The 17,939-nt window shown below is 50.0% G+C and overlaps 1 long non-coding RNA gene across 1 annotated transcript; it reads right to left on the bottom strand.

Moving 5' to 3' along the window:
- Positions 1-5,276: 5,276 nt before the first annotated feature.
- LOC128918917 (uncharacterized) lies at positions 5,277-12,795 on the bottom strand. Its single transcript, XR_008469771.1, has 3 exons — positions 12,646-12,795; positions 11,728-12,027; positions 5,277-7,732 (listed from the first exon to the last, which is right to left on the bottom strand). It is a non-coding gene; the product is annotated as an uncharacterized LOC128918917 (long non-coding RNA).
- Positions 12,796-17,939: the final 5,144 nt, after the last annotated feature.

Raw genomic sequence — 17,939 nt, 5'->3', positions numbered from 1 at the left:
TTCCCAGGCCTCCTGTACATGGGTAGTGAAAAGAGGTCTCAACATCGGGTGCCAAATGCCCTGATCCTTCCCTTGTAGAAGTGAGACCGGAGCACAGAAAAATGATTAGAGGGCTAGATGGTGCTGCAGATTTGGAAAGAGAGAAGCCTGGGAGGAGATAGCAGATGAGATAAGCAGCGGCGTGCAGAGCTGATGGAGAGAGAAGGAGTGTGCTTTTCCTTTACTAGCTCACTCTTTTAAATATTGATCTGGAAGCTTTCTTGGATCCGTATCAGTGAGCTCTGATTTACGTTCCCCTCTCTGCCTGCCTGTGTTCTTTTCCCAGTGGAAACTCAAAGGGCTTGTACCTACAAATACCCATTTTCCACTTGGCCAGCTCGCTGGCAAATGCGAGCACCGCTGCATGCCAGCTGTGCACAGATGTCCACGGGCTTTGCCATCTGCAAAGCATGGGATGATGCTTTCTCCTCGCGTGGCACTGCAATTGGAGCAGGTGGAGGACAGGCAGGGAGCACTTCTGGTACCCTTACAGCGAGATTTTATTTATAGAATCATAGAGTTGTTAGGGTTGGAAGGGACCTTAAAGATCATCTAGTTCCAACCCCCCTGCCACGGGCAGAGACACCTCCCACTAGATCAGGTTGCTCAGAGCCCCATCCAGCCTGGCCTTAAAAACTTCCAGGGATGGGGCTTCCACCCCCTCTCTGGGCAACCTGTTCCAGTGTCTCACCACCCTCACGGTGAAGAACTTCTTCCTAACATCCAGTCTGAATCGACCCATCTCTCGTTTTAATCCATTCCCTCTAGTCCTACCATTACCCGACATCCTAAAAAGTCCCTCCCCAGCTTTCCTGTAGCCCCCCTTAAGATCCTGGTAGGCCACTAGAAGGTCTCCTCGGAGCCTTCTTTTCTCCAGACTGAACAACCCCAACTCTCTCAGTCTGTCCTCATAGGAGAGGTGCTCCAGCCCTCGGATCATCCTCGTGGCCCTTCTCTGGACACACTCCAGCACATCCATATCTCTCTCGTAGTAGGGGCTCCAGAACTGGACGCAGGACTCCAGGTGGGGTCTCACGAGAGTGGAGTAGAGGGGGAGAATCACCTCCCTCGCCCTGCTGGCCACGCTTCTCCCAATGCGGCCCAGGATACGATTGGCTTTCTGGGCTGCTCGTGCACGCTGACGGCTCACTTTGAGCCTCTCGTCCACCAGCCCCCCCAAGTCCTTTTCTTCAGGGCTGCTCTATTTATTTTAATTTTCTTCACCCACTGTCCTTTGCTCTTTCTCTGGCTTGTGGTTCAACCCAAGGAATGTTGTTTAACTTCCTCATGTGCCATTTTTGCAGGCCTACATGAACTTGAGGAATTGGGTATTTCTTACGACTTCAAAGCCAGGTTTAATGACTGTAAAGGGCAGCGCAGCTGTGGCACTCCAGGTACAAGACGTCCTGTCTCAGGGATTGTCAGGGAATAATAAAAGCATACATGGCAGAGACGTGTTGCAAGTCACCTGCCCTGTAAATAAACGTGCCTGCTGCTCTCAGAATTGACTTCTCTTCATTGTACTCAGAACGATTCTCTGAATTTAAACGCTTTCATATCTGAAGGGAGGGGGCAGGGGAGAAAAAAAAAAAACAAAAACGTTCCCTGAAGATAAAAAGTGTAATAGTCTATTTTATTTTCCACTTTCCACATCAATAATGAAAAGTTATCCTCCGGGGACAGCTCGCAACATGCTCGACTCTACCTCTTACACATCAGCAGCACCAAGTGTCCCTCAACGTCAAGGCTGTGATACAAAGGGCCGGGCCGATCAGAGCTGGGGCAAGGAGGGGAGGCTGGGGCAAGGCAGAGCCTGCGTCCAGCCCGAGGCTACCTGAGCTCCCCGCTGACAAGTGCTACCGCCGAGGTCATGCCTTGAAGCCATGTCTACAAAAGCAAATGGAGGCAGAGCGGCTCTGTTAAGATACCCTACCAAAAAAAAAAAAAAAAAAAAAAAAAAAAAAAGAAAATGGCATAAAAATCCAGGCAGAAGCTGTCAAACAAGGGAACATTTCTTTTTAAGCCAAAAAATAAATAATATATAACTCAGGCTTCCTGCTGCTTGCTGATACTAGAGTTGGCCAGGAGCTCAAATGCCTTAAGGAGATGGGCTCTGTTCACTTGATTTCCTCCCCTGATTACTCCTTTTATCCCTCTGTTTTCCTCTTTCATACCAGCTTCTCCCCCAGCTCTCAGTCTGTGGTGACATTATACCCTTCTAAAACTAAAATGACCATCCCCCCGCTCCAGTTGGACCAGCACCAACTTGGCTATTGCTCGAGTTTCTCCTAAACAACTATTTAGGAGACAATATCTTCAATTTGCCTCTTAGACTGGGAGCATTAAATGTCAGGGAGCAGGACAAAGATGTGATGGGCTAAGCCAAGGTCATGCAGGGACTCTGTTACCTCTAAGGACCAAGGTCCTCCTCTACAAGTGAAGATCAATTAATTCACAAGGCCATTAAGTCCACCTTGACAGCAGGTGACCCCTCTAAGCGTCTTCAAGCTTTATTTCCTCTAGTTGTGTAATGATTGGTGCCAAAATGGTTTCTTCCAGAAAGGGTGGTGCCCACCTGCCCAGTGTCACCATCCAGGCCAGGGAACAGCAACGGCACCGCTCTTGGCCTTGGCCAAACCGGGACATGCCACTTGGTTTGGAAGAGTCCAACTTTGGGATTTGCAGTCCACACCACAGCCTGCCCTGTGGTCCCCTTTTTGTCCCCCAGTTGATATTTTTCAGCCCGATGGGTCTCAGGAGCATGGCGACACGCCATCAGCAGCCCTGTGCTGCTTGCTAAATGCCAGTAAATTCGCCAGAAAAAGCAGGCAATCATTCCGAGCAGCTTAATCTTTGGCTGCTTAAATTAAGATCTTTTACAAGGGCTTTATTTTCAAGGAAAGAGTGATCAGCTTGTCCTGAAAATGAGATTCTTTTAAAGTGTTTCATCTGCATTACCCGCTTTTGACAAGTTTGACATGATGGAAGTCCTGTTTGAGCGCATACTTAGAGGGTTTGGTGTAAATTCTGGGCAGGCTTCTCAGGGAACGGATCTTCAAGTTACTCCACAGTCATTTACAGACGGTGACCCACTGCTTGCCTTCTGCAAGCAAATAAAACCTGAATTTGTTTTTCAATTCCCATCCCTGTGTTTTTCTCTGCAATCGAGTGCTGCTTTTTTTTATGGATACATTTAATGCCTCAGTGTAAAATATAGCATTCTAAAGCAGAAGTAAGTGATGACTTCGCATGTATCCCTCAGAGTCACCAACCAGCCAAGAAGCTGTCACGCTGGTCGAGCCAATATGGCACTTGCTTGGGACCTGCTGGCCATGAAAGCAATCGCATCTTATTTTATCAGGGTGAGAGGGAAAGTTGATACTTTTGTGTTCAAGAAGGAAGTAACAAAAATAATAATAGCTATCTGTGGTGAATAACAATAATGGACACCCCACAAACAGCCTATCAGGAAATGCCAGCCAGGTGGAAAATGCAAGTAACAAGCATTTTACATATTCCAATTTGTTCTTCTATTTTCCTCTGTTTAATAAGGGAGAGAAAGCACTCTGCGTGTGGAATGGAAAAGAGAAACCAGGCAGCAACGGCGCCTTTCCCATTGCGCACCGCTAACAGGTCTGTGATGGATGGAGCTCCTCCCGTGTCCCAGCAGGCATGACAGTAACTGTCACCAATCACAAGTAAAACTGAAGTAATTAATAGGGGGGGAACCACCATCTTTCATTCTCATGCAGCTGGCTCCTATTTAAATAACAAGAATCTTGATTTCTTGCTTGACTTGGGCTGGGCTTGGTTGCACCTGAGGTAATCCTAGCGCAGAGATGGAGGACCTCCTTCAGGCAAAGCTTAACCACAGAGACACCGGGTCCTCGAGTGGAAAGCTGGGGACTGCTCCTCAGCAATCACTATTGCCACAGCCAGAACCCTCACTGCATCCTGGATCCATAAATTATCTGTGTTTTCTGTCTTTCTGTCTTTCTGTCTTTCTGTCTTTCTGTCTTTCCCTTCCTTCCCTTCCTTCCTTCCTTCCTTCCTTCCTTCCTTCCTTCCTTCCTTCCTTCCTTCCTTCCTTCCTTTCTGTCTTTCTTTCTCTTCCTTTCTTTCTTTACCTTTCTTCCTTCCTTCCTTCCTTTCTTTCTTTCTTTCCTTTCTCTTTCTTTTTGTCTTTCTTTCCCTTCCTTTCTTTCTTTCTTTCCCTTCCTTCCTTCCTTCCTTCCTTCCTTCCTTCCTTCCTTTCTTTCTTTCTCCTTCCTTCCTTCCTTCCTTCCTTCCTTCCTTTCTTTTCCTTTCTTTTCCTTTCTTTTCCTTTCTTTTCCTTTCTTTTCCTTTCTTTTCCTTTCTTTTTCCTTCATTTTCTTTCCTTCCTCCCTTCCTTCCTTCCTCCCTTCCTTCCTCCCTGCCTTCCTCCCTGCCTTCCTCCCTTCCTTCCTTTTTCTCCTGAAGGAGATGAAAGCTGCAGCAACAAGCTCAAAATGTTGGCATTATTTACTATACCTAGGGGCGGGGGTAGAGCTTCTTTTATTGCAGCGTAAGAAACACACATCAGCAGATTCGATGCAAATCCCTGGCACGCCAAAAGCTGCACCCAGACCACTGTCCCCAGAAAAGCCGGTCCAGGGGAGGACATGCTGCAAGAAATGGGATGGCAGATCTGGAGGTGGAGGGAGGAGGGAGGGAAGGAACGAGTCAAGAAGCCCAAGTGCTGTGCCCCTGCCAGTCCCGTCATGTTGCTGAGATATCACCATGCTCCAACCCATGGTGGGCCTCACCCAACGTGTTTCTGGCCTCCATAACGCCAGCCAAGGTGCGGTGTCCAGCTCTGAGCCCCGCGCAGGACGATGGGGCGTAAAGAGCCTTCCCCTGTGCAGGAGTGAGAAAGTTGCAATAGATCACCCTGGAGTGAAGGGAACTGCAGGAGAGCAGAGAAAGCAAGAGCGTAGCGCTGCCTGCTCCAGCACCGAATCCCTCTCCCCACCGATTGCATCGAGAACTAGAAGTCTATCACTTCAGCCTAATGGAGCATCATCAACTTACCTCAATGAGGCACTTAATCGAAAGAGCATTTATACCACTTGGATTGCCAGCCGCACTTTATGACAGCTCTTTGCGCAAGAGATGTCATTGTGCATTTACTCCTTTGTTAGACTAGATTGGAGTTATCAGCGGTTGACTAAACCCTGCCATTCGCAGGAGCACCCTGCATACGTTTGCAGGACAGAAAGAGAGAGCTGGTAGGGACAGGCATGACTTTGGCGATGAGGAGAGATGCAACAAAGCCATTCTCCAGCAAGACAAGGTGATTTGGGCCGTATCTCTAGCTAGTGTAACCCCCGCGGTGGGCTGCATTCACACCATCATCGGTGGTATCTGTGTTTAAGCAAAAAATAAGTAATTCAGAGCAAAAATTAAGTAATTCAGTGTAGTTACCATACACGATAGTGCAGTGAACAGACATATCTATATATAATTTTCTGATTTTGGCCCTTGTTTCTTGCTACGGGCTGTACAACAAGCTGTGGTTGACAGCTCTTTATAGTAGGTTTCTAATGTCCCCATCAGTCTCTTGGCCTGTACCAGTAGTAAGCGTCCCATCCACCTGCAGTGCTGCAGTAGAAGATCTGAACACAGCACCACACGAGCTCGCACCAACCTAAGAAACATCCCCCATACAACACAGGCTGCCATTCAAAATAAGGTATAAATAATTTACTTACAAGTACAAACAAGGGGAAGAAAAAAAAATCATAGTTGGAGAGAGACAGCTACAGGGTGCGAGAAGGTATGAGTCCGTTCTGCCAGTTCCTGTAAGGAAACAATTAAAAAAAGAAAAATAGAAGTAATAATCGGTCATCCTTCCTGAAAGCAGGCTGAGACGTATCCCGAGTTGGAGGAAGAAAATTCAGAGTGAAACATTCTGAAGAGAAAGAAGTTGGATTCCGAAAAAGTGGTGGAGATCCTGCTGAGTTTAGGGGAAGAGAAGGCAGTTACTTTATTTGCCTAAAATTTATACCTGTCGTAGCTACTGGATTACACCTAGGCAAACTCAGAGCGAGTGCTGAAAAGATATCGCGTTTGTATACAAGGCTGAATAAGCATTGCTTAATCCCTTGGCAAACCCAATCTACACAGCAGACTTGGACTCACCCTGAGGCTTTACCTCCCTTCGTGGTGCAGCGTCAGATCAGATGTCTCTCCAGACCGCCCTGCACCCAAACGCCCTCCAGAGCCAGGATCCGTCCCACCAGCATCAGCGAAAAAAAGAGGCACCTTCGAACAGCAAATCACCCAGCGATGTAGGATGGGGTGAAGTAACCCTCTAGAGAGGCCTCTCCCTCTGGTCGCCATTGTGTGAGTCTAGATGGCAGTTTTAGACAAGCACGTGCAAATTTAGACGGCAAAAATTAAATGCAACAGACAGTCTGCATGAGTGTTTGCTTCAGGGCTTACAGCCTCCAGGAGCCTGGCTAAGACGGTGAGCAAAGTCAACCGAGGAGCCTCCACCTTGGGACCAGACCTCCGTTGAGCGTCAGTGCTCATCTCTCATAGAATCACAGAATGGTTTGGGTTGGAAGGGACCTTAAAGATCATCTTGTTCCAAACCCCTGCCCTGGGCAGGGACACCTCCCACCAGCCCACGTTGCTCCAAGCCCCGGCCAACCTGGCCTTGAACCCCTCCAGGGATGGGGCAGCCACAGCTTCTCTGGGCAACCTGGGCCAGGGGCTCACCGCCCTCACAGCAAACAATTTCTTCCCAATATCTCATCTCAATCTCCCCTCGTTCAGTGTAAAACCATTACCCCTTGCTCTATGGCACCCCTTTTAGCCTGGGGAAAGGTCTAAACCCAGGCAGAGAATGCGGATCCCGTTTCCGTAGCGTGGTGGTGAGGGAGGGATGGATGGGGGACGCGTGCCTGGTGGCCCAGGGAAAAACTGGTGGGAAGGCAGCAGTTTTCACACTAACCCGCAGGGGGTTTATTTGCCTCTGTTGAAATCCAGTGTGTAATTAACTGATCTCTGATAACATTTGCCTTGTCAGGAGAGAATTCAGATCTTATCTTGTCTGACAGCAGCATTTATGGTGCTAATGCCGGGAAAGAAAGGGGGAAGCTGTAATTGTCGAAACCCTATTTAATTTGAGGATTCTGTTATCTTGTCACACGGGCTGAGATTTCACTAATAGATTCTGACTCCGGGAAAATTATATGCTCAAATAGATGGGATTTTAACAGACGAGATCCCATTGATATTTATGTGAAAATACAGTAAGCTGCATTGAATGTTTAGAAATGTGGCTTTGCTTAGAAAAACTGCTAAAGCCAAGGGTGGCCAAAGGATCCTACAGGAGCATCCCAGGACATGAACGGAGGGTCACCGAAGAAGATGGAGAGTGGTCCAGGGAGTTTTGATGGGTCCGAGGGAGCCTTTGCCCCCCTGAATCCATGAGCACAGGACTTACTGCCACAGACTAGAGAGCGATGAGCTTTAACCGGAGCTCACGTAAGCCCTCATGCAAAGTTTCCAAGATATCAGCTATGACTTGGTCATCCTGGCCAAGGCCTCACCATACTTTTGGTTGAGTCACGGATTCTTTTTGCAGTTTTTAAAAATCGTTTGCCGTCGCCGTGCCTTCTCATGGAAACCCTCTCCTCTGGTGCGCAAAGGGAATTTTCTCACCCTAAAAGGAGGATAAAATTGTGAAAACATGCCCTGCCAGGGGAGAATGAGAGAAGAGAAATAAAGCCAACTGCCAACCACGTCCCATCGGTGGGTGGTGCAGTGTCTGCTCCCAGGAGATGGTGAGCACAGACCGAGGCCACCACTGTCACCCACCACAGGCTGGAGAGATGTCCCTCAGAGGAGAGGGCCTGTGGGGAGGCACTTGCAACCACCATGAATATGTGAATCCCATCTACCACCTGCATGTCCACACCCAAGCTCAGCTGCTTGCCCATCCCCATGGCACATCAGCAGAGCAAGAGGTGGTTGCATGGAGGGGCAACGGCCACCGCCACCAGACTCAACGTCACCTCCTGCTTTGACCAGAGCAGGTATGATGGATCCCTGATGTGGATCTAGCTTGGGTTTATAGGCAAAGTCATCTGCCTGGAAGAACAAATGCCCACAGAGTATCTACAATATCCTTTACAACCATGTTAGATGATGGATGATCAATTATTTCTATTTATGACAAAAATCATAAACTCCAGATTACAGAAACCCACTGCATCTTCATCAAGACTATTGATTAGCTTGCAGCTTGCTAACAACCGTTCTTAGGAGACCCCCCCCCTCCCTCCAGGCCAGCCTGACTCCAGCACAAATCTTGCGGAAACAAGATTATTTGGGCGCGTCGTCTGTGCATGTGCATGTGCAAGGCTTTGAAAGACCCTGCTTGCACTTGAAAAAAATATTTGCCTGGAAACCAAACCAGTGATAAAGCTGCCTGTGCTTGCTATCAGCCGGGAGCATGAAGCAGATGTCTGCTCCATCGCACTGAAATACTCGGGTCCAATAGCGTAATCCAGCCATGCTGGATTTACCCAACATTTTTATCTTCCTTGCTGGTTTTTTCCCCCCCTCCTCTGTGTAAGATAAGAGGAACACTAAAAAATAAATAAATAAATAAAAATGCACAAATAACCTTGTTAGTAGATATTGGAGGTGTTTCATCATTATTTATTTATTTATAGCTGATTAATTCTTATCGGTGATGCCAGCTGTCAGCCAGACAAATGTGACACCCCATTAACACCTGATTCCCCAGGACTGTTGTTTTGGTGAGGCATCCGTTTGGTTTGGCTCAGGTCCCCGAGGTCCTGGCTATCTTGTTTCCCCAGGAGCACTCCCAAGCAAGGATGCTGAGGGACCTGCCCAGACTCCCCTTCCCTCTCTCCTGTTTCCCCTGGAGAAGGCAGAAGGTTGAAATCTCCCTGCTCTTGGGCAGCAAACAGGGATGTGAGAGCACGTTCTGTGATTCTTTTTTCTGCTGTGGCATCTCTGAGTAAGGGCTTTGCAGAAGCGACGGGGGACATGAGGGACCGAGCTCTGACAAAGCCTGACCGGGACTGCCTGGAGCCCAGCCCAAAAGCTGCGCTTGGCTGAATTTCAGCCAGAGCTTCCCACCAAAGCTGTGGCCTCGTGATTGAGTTTTGGATGTTTTTCCAACCCGAAAGGCCCCTGGGGACCAGGAGTGCTAGAGAAAAGGAGGGGACAGATGCTGCCACAGCACTTGGTGCTTCCCAAAAGTCCTTCTCCACCTTTCTGAGCTCAGTGCTAAGCCGTTTTTAAGTCATTTCTCCCCGCAGCAGCCTGGGGAGAGGGAAGGGTGCTCTTAAGCACCTGTGCTGAGAGGGAGAACACATTCTGCGTATGGCTTACTGGTAAGTGGCTGCTGGTAAGGTCAGCCCAGTGTCTGAGGACAGATCGTGAAGGGAAGAAGCAGATGGGAACAAAAGGAGACGTTTTGATTAAATACCTGTGTTTCTGAAACATTTACATCCAGCCAGATTGATCTGTTTTTCCAATTGCCATCACAAAAGCGCTGTAAAGCCCCGGGTCTGTACGAGCATCACGTCACATACTCCTGTCTCAGCAGAAGCCCAACCGTCTGCTCCCAGCCCGGATCGGATGGCACGGCTGCTCCCGGTCGGGCGGACATGGGAGAATCTGGGATCAGGGAACATGACGCCGTATGGTAACAAGGCTGGAACGGGCAGGGGTTCACACCCCAAATCCTGGGATCAGCACTACGGAGTCTCCAGTGAGACGGGTCTCTGACTGCAGGCGACAGTCTCCAGTTCTTCCCCTTGCTTTACCCAGGGGGACACTGAGGTCCGTAAGTCACACCAGCAGTCCGCACTCCCCGTTCATCACTGCAGCTCATCTCCTGGTCCCCTGCTCAAGCAAAGAGACAACTGTGCCCCTCTTGCCGGGGTAACCACAGAGGTGAAGCAGGTGCCAAGGTCTTACCTGTCCACCGAGGTGCTCCTCTGGCCATCCCAGAGGTGCCGTGTGTGACATTGCCTTTAGCAACGGGGACATTGGCACAGCTGGAAAGCGCTGCAGGGCACTGCTGCTTTCACCTCCCGGTTGCTTGCGACAGTGGAGACGCTGGTGCAGAGAGGGTGATACGGGAACGTGGATGGCAGAGAGAGAGTTCGTTTTGCAGAACAAGCCCCACGTGCTGCGTTGCTCCCACAAGTAATAACTTTCCCCTCCTGCCACCATCCCTTTTGGAGATGGCGGGCACCTCTGTGAATAACAGCAGGAAGAACTGGGAGGGAGGGAGGGAGGATGCTGTCCCGGCTAGGAATTGGAAAGCTGTTGGGACAAGCTCTGCAGTGGTTACAGACCTTGGTTTGATTTTTTTTTTTTTTCGCCTCTCTGACTCTGTTTAGAAATGGCAGCTAATGGAAAACAGCTCTGGGGCCTCTCTTTAATTAGCAGTTTGGACTGATTTTTCCTTTGTAAGCGTAGCCCAGTTTCTCCTAGAAGAAGGAAGGAGTGGAGCTCAGGTCTGGGAAGCGGACGGGGTCCTGCAAAGGGCAGCTCGCTCAGAGCACTCATGCTATGCCTCACACTGGCGGCTCCCGTTAGGAATTGCTCCCTGCTACCTCCCCACCCTCTTGGAGGGTGCCAAGAGGACAGCGACGGATGGTGCCGGGCTGTTCTGCCGGACAGCCAGCCTTTAGGAAAACGGCAGCAGAGATTTCTCAAGGACTTTGTGCCATTTGCGCCAGATTTGATCAGGCTGCCGTCTAATCTCAGACAGCTGCTTTTGGGCACAGGCTTGCCAAACATAACCGGAGCACGCAGGGGCTCCAGGCTGGACCAACAGCGCAGCAAGAACATCTGACCTTCCAGGACACCAGATCCTGGCTGGGGGTCCCGCTCTGAGACTGTGCCACAAGACTTCCCTCCTCGCAGTCATCCCATGAGGAACTTGGCAGCCCTGGAGATACCAGTTAGCAATGGGCTCTTATGGTTTGCTGGCCTTGAGGAACCTGGGCATAAAGTACCATCCCAGAACCACAGGCAAATCCCGTTCTGTGCATGAGGATGTTGGGCTGACATGGACCTCAGGTTAAGCTATAAGTATTATTTTTCTAATTCCCTGTATGTCAATGGGTACATAATTCCCTTAGCCAGCTCCGAAAATCCCAAAGTCCATAACTCAGCATGTTTACGCATTGTTCCTATTCCCCAGCAAATCCATCTGACTCCAAAAATTAGGTTTCAACATTCACTTTCTGCCGTGCTGAATCAGTCCTATTTCTTATGCTTCCACTTCTCTGGGTCTCTAATTAGAAGACAAATATTCGTCGTCTTCACCTAGTTGCTGTGAAGCTTAACACTTTCGTGTTTGTTTGCAAAGTGCTTTCAGATGCTTGCTTGAAACGTGTTTTAAAAGTTCAGCTTAATCTGTGTTATGATTCTTACATCCAGAGCCTTACAGATGGTGGTTAGAAATGAGATTTCTCTCGGCGCGGTGTAAGCATTTTCATAGCCCGGAGCCCCTCTGTGCTGACATACCGCTAATGCTGCTGGTAAACTCTCTCTAGAGACAATCTGGGGGGGCTGAATTTTCATATGGTCCCCCAAAAGCCTAGGGCATCTTTTTCACAGCCTGCTGTGAAAGTGGGGCTGCTTTGCTTCAACTTCCCCTCCTACCTCTGCTCCACCGGGGATGTGCCCCTCCTCGCTGGCTTGCCAAGAGTGCTGGTGGATGGAAGTGCTGCTGGATGGATGGGTGGGTGGATGGATGGATGGATGGATGGATGGATGGATGGATGGATGGATGGATGGAGGCTTGAGATGATGCTGCTTTTGAAGGAGGCAGGTAGTCCTTGTAGGTAGGGCATCTCCAGACTCAGCTCCTTTTTTCCTGCTTTCCTTCCCACTTTGATCTTTCTGTGGCTCAAGGAAAGAAGTTATGATGCTTCCCTTCAATGGGGTAACACCTTGGAAACACTGAAAAACAAGAAAAGAAAAAAAAAAGAAGTATTTCTGCACACCCTTGTTGACACATTATTCGCAGGAGGCATCCATTTAAGCCACTGGCAAGTCAACAGGACTTGGGCTCCTCGGCTATCCAGCCACTGGGACAAGGCAGTGCAGCAGCCTGAGCGGGACTCAGTGGGACATATGGCCAGGAAGCTGATAGAACAGAATCATAGAATAGAGTCATGGAATCATAGAATCATTATGGTTGGAAGAGACCTTTAAGATCATCAGGTCCAACCGTTAACCCAACACTGCCAAAGCCACCACTACCCCATGTCCCTCAGCACCACGTCTGCCCGGGTTTTCAATACCTCCAGGGATGGCGACTCCACCGCTGCCCTGGGCAGCCTCTTCCAACGCTTGACAACCCTTTCCGTGAAGAAATTTCTCTAAATATCCACCCTAAACCTCCCCTGGCGCAACTCGAGGCCGTTCCCTCTTGTCCCATGGCCTGTTCCTTGGGAGAAGAGCCCGACCCCCCCCGGCTGCCCCCTCCTTTCAGGGAGCTGTAGAGAGCGAGAAGGTCTCCCCTCGGCCTCCTCTTCTCCAGGCTGAACACCCCCAGCTCCCTCAGCCACTCCTCACCAGACTTGTGCTCCAGACCCCTCACCAGCTCCGTTGCCCTTCTCAGCACCTCAGTGTCCTTCTTGGGGCCCAAATCCAGGGAAGGGGAAGAAATGGGAGAGACCTCCTATGTCCTGCTCTCAGCAGTGCGAGGAGAGCCAGGCAGCTAAATTGTGCGTGCTGTCTGCAGATTTTGTGAGTGACTTGTGCGTCATGGAGCAAGTTTTAAATAGCCTTGGGCACAGCAGTTATTTCCTTTATTGGTCTGTGGAAATCAGGTTCAGGATGGAGGTAGCCCGAACTGGTAAAGGGAAGGGAACAGTGATTCACAGACAACTTAAGCAAGAGGAGCTTCCTTTTTCATTGGAAACATGTCAACGTTTTGGCACAATATCCTGCTTGAAAACAAATAAGATGTCAACCGAAAGCCAAGGATTTTTTGTTTTCCCAATGAAATATTGAAATTTGCAGCGGGAAGCAGGCAGAGCTCATGGGAAAAAAATAAATAATAATTAAAAAAAAAAAACAAAAAACAAACCCACTCTGTCAAAAGCTTAACAAATTCCAGCCTTGGTAGGGAAACCTCCGGAGCACAGTCGCCTCTCCAAAGGCCATAAACCATGTCTGTGCCTGGCCGTGGAGCTGCCCTGCGCCGGCAGCAGAGGAGCAGCTGGAATCCTAGAATGGTTCGGGTTGGAAGGGACCTGAAAGACCATCTCGTTCCACCCCACCACCCTGGGCAGGGACACCTCCCACCAGCCCAGGTTGCTCCAAGCTCCCTCCAACCTGGCCTTGAACCCCTCCAGGGATGGGGCATCCGGAGGAGGATGCCCAGAGCTGGATCCTGGGGGCTCGCTGGGCACAAAAGCCTCCCCGCCACCCCAATGGCTGTGTCGCAACAGGCAGGCAAGGGTTCATGGGCAAACCTTGTAGGAGGTTGTAAGTCGTATGTCTTCAGGCTGACTGTTCATGGCTTTTTTTCCTTGGGGAAGAAAAGCCTGTTAAGAGAGTTCCTTCTAATTCCAGTGAGACAAAAATTATGTTAAACTCCCAGGAAAATCTATTTTGCTCCATTTTCAGCTGCTTGCTTTTTACCAGTTCTCTCTCTAATGGAATTAGCGAGATACTTTTGAAGAGCACAGAGCCTTATCTTAACCTTTGCTCTCTTTTTGGAAATGATTTAGTGCAGTTCTCTTATCTGGACAGAATTAAAGTCCTGACAATGTGTTTTTCCACCGCTATCCGTCTTCCCCACCCCCTCCAAAAATGCTGCAGACTTTAAATCATTAGGGGAGGGGGAGGGGAAAAAAAAAAGAAAAACCACTTTGATTTTGAAAGCAGAAGTTATTCCCAAGGAAAGCTGATTGGTAAAATATTGTCGTTTTGTGAAGGAGGGGGTGGGGGTGGAAAGTTAACGCGCCTTCCACGGGTGGCTGGCAAAGAAACGTGGAAGGAAACAAAAGCTGCTCATGGGGCAGGTCTGCTGGAAAGCCGGAAAAATGGCCTGAACTGCAGATTAACTGTGTTTGGTTTGTGTTGGGCATTGTCTCGCCTGCTGGCCGTGGGGGCTGATGAGGCCTTTGCTAAACGCACGGCGCTATTTGCTTAGCTGTGCTGTTGTTTCTCTACGTCCTTCCACTTAAATGCCTCCGTTTTGTAACTTTTCATTGAGTGGTTGGTTTTGTTGGGTTGTTTTTTTTTGCTGCGTGGCTTTAGCGCAGTCGGCATTGCTGCGGAGGCAGTGTTGGCTCATGAATAAAGCACCACATCCCAGCAGAAATGGAGATACGCACCTCTTCCCTTTCCTGTTTGTCTCCCTTATCTGATGGATGGGCTCTGTTATTGTGCGGGACTTCCATCCTGAAATGCAACCCTCTCTGCTGCTGGAGAGAACGACGGAGATTTCTGCGGGCGTTTCTCACCTCTTCTCACTGCGGGGCTCAGAAATATCTGAAAGCATTTGATTTGCTGAGTTTAAGGACCTCTCCGCTCCCCGCCCCAGCCCTTACCTGCAGCGGGAGCTCAGCCACATCACCTCACCTTTCCCCATTTCTTTTCCCGCACCGTCTTTTGGCTCCCCAGTTGGATAATGGGGCGCTCTGGACTGGCACGCATCACTTCTCCCGTCTCACATGGCTGGAGCAGAGGACGAGGGGGGTTATCACGACGTGAGGCAGCTGTGACGAGGACACAGCAATGGGAACACGCCTGGGGACTCAGGCAGTGCCAGCAAGGTGCTGCAGAGCATCCCTCTGGCCAGGGCAGCCTCCAAGCCCGTACCTGTGATGGCACCATGGGGACCACATCGGGGATGCTTGGGGAGATGCTGGGTGTTGGTCCCCGCCACGCAGCTCCCACACAGCTCCTTCCATGCCAGGCTGTGGTGTCCTCCCAGGTGAAGGGTGGGCTGCATTCACAGGTCACTGGGCATCTCCTTGGAGCCTCGGGAGCGGGCTTGGGCTCAGCTCGCAGCAAAACTGATTTTCACATGAATTGAGGCTTTGTTTCCCACGCCAGGAACGCTCTCGGCAGCTCTACCAAGCACCGCCACAGCCTGCCCTCCACTTCTCTCAGAAAAACCCTTCTGGCTGGCAGCAGAGCCTGGCACCATCAGGACAAGAAGCAGAGGCTTTGCTCTTCCAGCTGAAAAACAACCAACCAAGAGTTAATCCCATGCATTTACCAAACATTTGAAGAACAAGACTTATGGAGAGGGGGTGACTACAAGCATCCTGCACGCACAGCCCGTCGGGTACCCATTGCTTCGCCCAAAGTCCTTGTCCTCCCCATTTCTTGTCCTGATCCTTCACAGTTCCTTGCAGAGAGCATCACTGGCTGACCCTGCTCTGGCAGGGGGTTGGACTAGATGATCTCCAAAGGTCCTTTCCAACCCCTGACATTATGGGATTCTGTGATTTCTGGGTATTTTTGTACAACACTTAGCACAGAGGGGAACTGTGGTCAGTGACGGAGGTGTCACCACAATTTATGTAATAAACACTAATGCAAGGAGGGTGGCTGCTGAGAGGGTCACCTTGAGATCTGACCCGGGCAGCACAGCCGTGGCCAGGTCAGTAAAGCTCACGTGCAAAATGCGTGTGAAAACGGCCAGGAGAGTTAAATACCAGATGTCAGGAGATGCTTGATGGAGTCGTTAGCGAAGGCAGTGAAGTGGGCAGCGCTTGGGGGAATTAATGAAATCGCTCAGCCCTAACGCCAGGAAGGGGGGAAGAGGGACGGCGCCTGGGAAGGGATGACGTGAGATTTGGGAAGAGACAAGGAGTCAATGAGGTGGAGAGGTGCGGAGAGGCGGTGGTGGAGGTTTCTGCTCTAATAGCAAGAAGGTGGTGTGGGAGAGGGGGCCAGGACCCGGCCACGGCCCAGGGGGTGCGAGGGGTGATTTGAAACGCGATGGCCTGAAACAGAGAGATGGAATTCAGGCTCACCTCGAGGGCAGCGGGGCAGCAAGAAGAAGCCTTCGGGGCATGGCAAAGAAGCCAAACTTCAGAGAAGTGAAAAGATAAAAAAAAAAAAAGAAAAAAGGCCATATTCTGAGCAAGCAAGACCCGTTGCATTCGGTTGTTAAATGTGCTTCAACTCGGGATGACTGACCAAGGTTTCTGTGCAGGCTGTGGATTACTGGGGTTTTTTTTTAAAGAACACGTCTTCACACACACCCAAAAACCAGGAAGAAAAGTTGGAAGCTTTTTCCTCGAACAACCCCAGCAATTTGAATGATGACGGAAAGACAAAGGGCACAAATCCAGGTGGTAAATCAGCCCAGAAAGAGCAGCAGAGTGCCCCAGACCTGTTCTCCTCGTCCTCCATTAAGCACTTTTATAGCCCAGGCTGGGGGCAGGTGAATTTGCATTTAAACTTTCCTTCTCCCTCCGAGGTGGCGCTTTCTACCTTACGCTTCTTTGAATCGGGAGATGCAGAATTGCCAAAGGAAAATAAAATAAAATAAAATGTCATCTTTTTTATTTAATATTTAACTGCTGCTTAGACTCCTCCAAGAAAAGACCCTGATATTACTGTTTGGATTGAATTATGATGGCTCCGCCTGCAAGTTATATATTGCTGGTGCTCCATTATTCATTAATCGCAGCTTTTCCTGTCAAGATCAACATGTACTTCTCAGCTGGTGCCTTGACTGTGTAATGCCTCAGATAGGGAGGGAATGTAAAAAAGATGCCTCTTAATTGTTTGGGGATTTCAGACATGGCTTTTAAAATGTCAGTGACGGTTCCTGAAAGATGGCATCCTTTTCCCTACGAGCTCTAGATTGCCAACAGATGTTAACAGCCCCCGGCTCCACCCGATACTTTATGAACTATGGAGAAAGTAAACAATATCAGGATACAGGCAGCAAGGTCTGCTTGTAAATTCATTCCTGTGGAGCGGCAAAAAAAACCCCAAACCCGGGGATTCGGTGCAGCCTGCAACACCGCTCACCGTGCCAAGGTTGAAAAAGATGTTGGGCTTTCAAAGAATGATGAAGCTGCCATCAGATGGGGAGGTTTAGGGGGAAGGAAATCAATTTAAGGCGTTTTCCAGGCTGCTTTGTTCTGCTGCAGCTCAGGGGTGAGCACTCCTGGGTCAAATCCTCCCCCTCCGCCAAACATGACCAGGGTGAGCCGCTTGGCATCTCTGCGCTGGGGCATGAAGGTGTTGGAGATCCAACACAACTCACACCGGTGTTCAACAGGGAAGAGGAGGGAGGAGAGCAGGGCACCTGTGCCCGTGGTCAGAGCAGCTCATGGCTTCACCCATGCAGCTGGACTTGGAGGTTGGTGTGGGATCCCAGGGCTTCCCACCCAGGCTGTTCTTGGGCAGCGTGCCGATGTCTGCGTGTCTGTCAATCATAGAATCACAGAATGGTTTGGGTTGGAAGGGACCTTAAAGATCATCTCGTTCCACCCCCCTGCCCTGGGCAGGGACACCTCCCACCAGCCCAGGTTGCTCCAAGCCCCGGCCAACCTGGCCTTGAACCCCTCCAGGCATGGGGCAGCCACAGCTTCTCTGGGCAACCTGGGCCAGGGGCTCACCGCCCTCAGAGCGAAAAATTTCTTCAGGACGTGCCACAAGCCGAGAGCTGCTCAGAGGAGACATCCCACCCACCAGCCCTTCTCTAAGCTGCTGCCCACAGCGTCAGCGTGTTGAGAAATGGTCTTTTCCTCTGCTTTCTGCAAGCAGGGCACTCTTCAGGGCATAACGTGGTGCAGCCAAGGAGGAAAAGCTAAGGGTTTCAGCCGAGCTGGAGCCACTTAATAACTTGTATTGAGGATGGAGAACTGTGAGAGCCCCCAAAAGCC

Source organism: Rissa tridactyla, chromosome 18 (genome assembly GCF_028500815.1).
Source record: "Rissa tridactyla isolate bRisTri1 chromosome 18, bRisTri1.patW.cur.20221130, whole genome shotgun sequence".
NCBI classification, from domain to species: Eukaryota; Metazoa; Chordata; class Aves; order Charadriiformes; family Laridae; genus Rissa; species Rissa tridactyla.
Note: the sequence above shows the minus strand (reverse complement) of the source record. Positions and strands in the feature narration are given on the sequence as shown.